Genomic DNA, 6,001 nt, shown 5'->3' on the forward strand with positions numbered 1-6,001 from the left:
ATACAAAAATGTTCATAAGTTGTCAACTTATGTGATTATTTCAATTTTTCAGCAATGACTTTTAATTTTTTTTTAGGTACATATAAAAAAACCCTCAAAACCATGAAAGAGTAAAAATCTTACAGTTCTCTTTTGATTATATTTCCACACAGTGGACTTGCACTGCAGAAGAGGCTTCCGTAATTTTCTTCCATTTTCAGCCAGTTTTTATTTTTATTTTTCATTAGGAGGACTGCCAGATTCTCTTATGCTCTGGGAAGATTTGAATTGAAAAGGGTATGCTCTCTTCTCTGGTCTCAAATGTTGTAATTCTTCCAGTTGGCATAATATAGAAAAATAGTGAATAGGTCTGTAGAATGCATGGACAAGAGCACTTCAGGATATCAACATATATACAAGACTGTTTGTAAACCCATTCCCTGTATTTAAATTTTATGTATTTTATTCCCTTGCATGTTACCATCACTTCCACATCAAAGAATCACATTTTGTTTAAACAAGTTGCTAAACCAGATTCCATGAAAATGAAGTCCTCTCCAAATGCACTGGATACTTTAATCTTCATCTCTCAAAATGCAGGCATTTTGTATTAAATAAACTTTGCTCCCAGTTTGACTGGAACATCCTGTAAGACACAGCCAATTAAATAAACTTAAGGACTGAAATTTAAATGTAGTTTCTCTACCCCATAATAGCAATTACTTCTTTCTCTGAATCCAAACTAAGCAGGGTGTGCCTGAGAGTTCTCATTCCTGGACAACTGTTAGGACTTGCCAAAATGGGCCCTGGGACCAGCAGAATTTTAAATCTCAATCTTTCCTGAGGGGTAGAGTGTTTTCCCAGGCACTGCTGGCCATGGCTCTTAGGAACTACAGTACGTATTTTCTATGAGATTTCCTTTAATCTCCACAAGTTTTTGCCATTTTGTGAGTTGAGAAGATGTGGGATGTCATTTTCACCACACATTGGTAATCACCAGTGACCAAATACATAACAAAAACCAGTGTAGGATCTGCCTCTGGCCATAAAAGGAGAGAAAAATTCTGTCCCAGTAGGACAAATCCACCAAAGTTTCTCAGCACCTAGTATGGTAAATTCTATAGGCCTCCAGGGTTTCAGGTTTCCAGGTGACAAAACCTGAGATACTTAGAGAGGGTTTACTAATTCAGGACCTACCAAGAGCCAGTCTCAGCCAAGTCCCAGCCTTTCCTTCCTTTGTCTTTTTTGATGGACTTGACATAGTTGGTTTTCTCAGACCACACTTATTGAATCAGTCTCTGCACAAAATTGGATTGCAGGTGCTTATTCCTTTGGAAGTTTGGGTAGAAGCACAATGTCTCTCTCTGCCTATTAGGTTGGGACTATTTTTACAGTTGCTTAGTGGTTAGAGCCCTCATTTAGAGGTGGGGAGGGTGCAGGCCTTTTCCCAGTCCTGCTGTCAGGTGTTTGTATGCTTTCATCGCCTATGTTATGGAATAGCACTGTAGACAGCTATTCTCTGGTAGATGGCAATTCTCAACCACTCCTGAACCTGTGAATTAGAAAGGGGGAATACTACTTTATCTGTCTGATACAAGCAGTCTCACAGAAGAGGTCATTCCTGGTCTTCTTTTCTCAGCCCCAAGCCGCCACCAGTGCATTTGGCATAATAATATTTAACACAAAACTCTTAACACAGTCCTGGGAGCAGCAATATTAATCCAGTGCTCCACATGAAGCACTGGTAAATGAAGGTCATTCTGCTCCTTCTCTGTCTCTGACCAGGAGACTTGGTAATTCTTCTGTGCAAAGTAGAACTGATTCAGAAGTGATTTGGTCCTGCTACAGGACTGCCTTTAGCCTGGTACATGGGAGTAGTCCTGTAGTGTGAAAAATTAAGTCAGGTACTCCTCATGAGGACTGTGAACCTGAGCCACCTAAAGAAGAGAAAGAGGATTTTCCTGTGCCCTTCTGCTAGAGAGGTGCATCCTTCTTTTTAAAGGAAGTGATGAAGATGCCTATTAGCAGGAAAAGCTTTCAGGCTAGTATTCCTGAGGGAAATCAGCTACCTATTAGCACAGAATATGAAAGCCACATCCTAGAAAGTGGTCAGACTGAAAACTTATTTTAGTGGGCCTCTCCTGTAGATTCATGTAGGTGTCTCCCTCCTCAGTGTGCTAATTGTCAAAATTTCCATTTGGAAGCATTGCATTCTCCCCATGAAAACTCTGTGTTTAGCATCTCTTGTTTTCTGGATGTAGGCATTCAAAGCCTTAGTTATAATAGCAGTCCTGCTGTAGCCAGGGTAGTCTAAGTAAAGCAAGATTTTTAGAGAGATCATGTTTCCTATTGGAGCAACTCATACAACAGAAAAAAGAAAACAGCCTGTCAGGCATTTTTCAAGTCTTTTCAAGCTCTTCCTGTTTTTTCCACCAATATTTGGATCTAATAAAAGATATTTCTCTGTCTACAAAGCTTGTCTCATGAATTTATGACAAAATATGTATCACCACCTTCCCTAGATTTTAAGATTTGTCCTGTACAACCCATTTGGGGAATACCCCATGCCAGGGTTCTTTCCATTTCTCAAGGTGAGCTGTGATTGTGGCAGCAGAAAAAAAAGGCAATCTGGTTTTTCAGTCTTTTTGTGCATTGTACTCTCAGGCCACTTAGCAGAGGTTTTGGCCTTGGTGGTACCCAGAGACTCTATGGGGACCATGCCAAAACAATTTCATAATTATACCTCCAGAGTCACAAGATACCTCCTAAGAACACCTTGGGTACTTCCCTGTTGTTTGCTGTAACACACTTTTGTCTGGAGCTCATCTTGCTTTTTAATCAGTCTTTTTAATCATTTCTGCATCAGCCTTTAATACTCTGGGGCTAATGAAGAATGTTTTGCCATCCCATATGCCTTTAACGTATTCCATATGCCTTTAACATACCCCATATGCCTAAAACTGAGATCCCACATATGGCTAAGGGGGTTCCCTCACCATAAACTGGGTTGTTCTCTTTGCCATAGATGCCATCACCCCAGTTTTTGGCTCCTTATGATTTCTCTCACACCTTCTTGGTGGCTACTTCAGCCTTAGGCAATGGATCACACTGTTCCTCTGGAAGTTTTCTGGGATTCCCAAAGACTGCAGCACTTACTTTCAGGCCGAGCCATTTCCTGGGGCACCAAAATCCCTTCCTTTAGGATGCCCTTTACCTCCTTCCCAAAACCTTTCAAAAAATCCTCTCCACATCCTCACATGATTCAGTACACCAGATTTCCTTGCCTTTGACCATTTTATCCCTTGCTTTTCCCACTCTGATAAATATCTACAAAACATCTGCCTACCGTAAGTAGAAATGTATTTAATGCTAAGCCGTGTGCACAAAAATTAAGACTTTGGCCCTCCACACTTTGGCCCTCTGTCAGGCTGGGACATCTGCTGAGCATGTTTAGGCTGCTCACAGCATTTGCACCCATGCTATGGGTAGCAGTTATATGTCCCCATACGTCCCCATATGCTTCAGTCAATCTCTTGCACATCATCTTATCATAATGTGTGTCGCAGTATCACAGACAGCTTCCAGATTGACAAATCTTCTTAACCTGCAGCCCTGCTGCATGGTTGTGAACTTCAGTGAGGTTCTGTGCAGACCATAGCATCTTGTCCTTGCTGCTACATGTCCTCAGGGGGAACCTGCACAGAGCTGGAATCTAGGCTGCAAGGAAACATTTTTCCAGGTACCTGTCAGCTTTTAGGGTGTGATGTATTTGAGATATATACAATGATTAGTGTGACCTGTTTCAACAAAGAACATTTCCTTTTTCTATATATACCAACTTGGAGATGTGTTTTCAATCCTTACTTTGTATCTTCATGTTTCTTCCATTTCAGCTTCAAGGTTTTTCTTTTAGCAGCAGACAAAGAAGTGGCTGAACTTCTGATGAAAATTCACTCTTAAGCATGGGCTTTCAAGTTCAGTCTGTCTTTCTGAATAATTAGTTGCCTTTTCTTCATGATCTATTATCAAGTATGTTTTTTCCCCTAACAGCATTAGAGAGTGTTCTCACTAACCTCTTCTTAAAAACCTTCTTATCTGCTGCTAACTCTTAATTCTATTCTAAAAAATACCTGCCTTTCTGGTCTTCTCACGTAGTTTTTATGTGTTTCAGTTAAAGCCTGATCTAATTTCTCTTTCCTTGCCTATGTGCTGTCTCTGTCTTGCTCCAAACCTTTTAGATTCTCTTCTGATTTAGACTCATTTGTTTCCTATTTCAGATGCCACCCAAATTTTTAAGAGATAATCACAGGCAGTACTTTGCAAACAAAGCTATCAGCATCAAGTACTGATTATTATCAATAAAAATATAGGTAAAACTAAACTATAAATGCATAGCAAAACTTTCACCATGAACTAGGAACCAAATTCCATCTTTTCAAAAGTTACCCAGGCTCCTACAAAGAGCACTACCTTCTAATCCAACTGTAGCCAGCCCAGCTGGTTGGTGATTTGACTCAGATGAACGCTGAACTCAATAAATTTGTACAATATTCAGTATAAATGGTGAGACTCTGTAGGCAGAAAGGCAAAGAATATTTAGCATTTCCAATTTGATTACTTCCAGTGCAAAGTTTAGGTCTCATCCATCATTATTTGTGGTGACATCTTAAACTTGGAGAAGGATACTCAGTCATCTCTGAAAATCCTGTGCACCTCTCCTGCTTTTCCTGTTAACTGCACAACTAAGTTGCAAACCAAGTAAAAAACCTGAAGCCTGTAAATGCTCCTAGGTTTTAGATTTTTGCTGAACATGTTTGGGAAACACTTAAATTAGGTCCAATTAGTCTTTAATCAATCTAGTTGAAGAAATTATTCTTTTGGCTGCATTCACGGGAAACTGTTAAAAGTAAATTATAGTTCTCTGATTGCTACAGACTGGAGAAAATACTTCCCCTTCTTCACTCCTAACAGCCTACTTCTCTATTTTTAATCAGAGCTTTTGAGTAGTTTGTCCTGAGCAAAGAAAAACGTGTGTATAGAAACTAATTTGGATTTCATTTCTAATAATAGGCAATAGATATAAGATGTTTAATAGGCAATAGATACAGGATGGATTTTTTTTCTCCCCAGACAGCCCCTTTCCTTTTTGAAAGCCATGTATGAACTGTTATTCAGACAAAAACTCAGGTGTGAATATTGTTTGATCTACGTCTGGCAAGCATAACTGCAATCATTAAGCTGGGCTTTTATGAGGCTCACTGCATGCTCATAAGCCAACTTGAAACAAACCTTAATGAAAGATAAAATTGCAAGTTTTACTAAGCTGGCAGAATAAAAAATGAGGTTACAGGAGAAATAAAATTCCATGTAAATAGATTGGCAGTACAGGAAAATTAAGTCATCAGTTTATCAAAGAATTATACATACAAATAGTCAAACACGTAAGCACAACTTCTTTACTCAGTCATATAGAAAAGTCAATGAGAACAAGAAGGGATGCTGTGGCATAGATATGGCCTTATACTTCCACAATTTCCCATAAATATTATGGAATCAGTCCTGATATCACTATTCTTACATAACAATCCATTCAGCTGTATTTTTATTGTGTCATCAGTTCTTAAATTAACTTGGTGACTTTCAACAGCAAAGTATCAGGGAAAGACAGACAGTTTTGTTTAATCTCATTGTAGTAACTTTGGTCTTTGCCAAAAATCTATTTCATATTCTATTATTATAAGACCTATTTAAGCAAACAAAAGTGAATGGAACTTGCCAGCCATGAAGACTTAGTCTTATTCAAAAAGGGTTTTTTCCTTCAGGCAAAATCCAAGCAAAGGTTTTCTTGAAGACTGGGTCAACACAGCAGCTCAGGTACACTGTGAATAACACTGACACTTGTGAAAGAATTAAATGTTCTTTGAAAGGGGAACTTCGACTTAAAAAGAGGAAACTTCTTTTGGACAGAGAGTGTTTGCTATGAGCAGCATAAACGTATTTGTGATAGGAAAGTCTGATTTTC

This window comes from Corapipo altera, unplaced genomic scaffold (assembly GCF_003945725.1).
Source record: "Corapipo altera isolate COAL_440 unplaced genomic scaffold, ASM394572v1 61, whole genome shotgun sequence".
Taxonomy (NCBI): Eukaryota; Metazoa; Chordata; class Aves; order Passeriformes; family Pipridae; genus Corapipo; species Corapipo altera.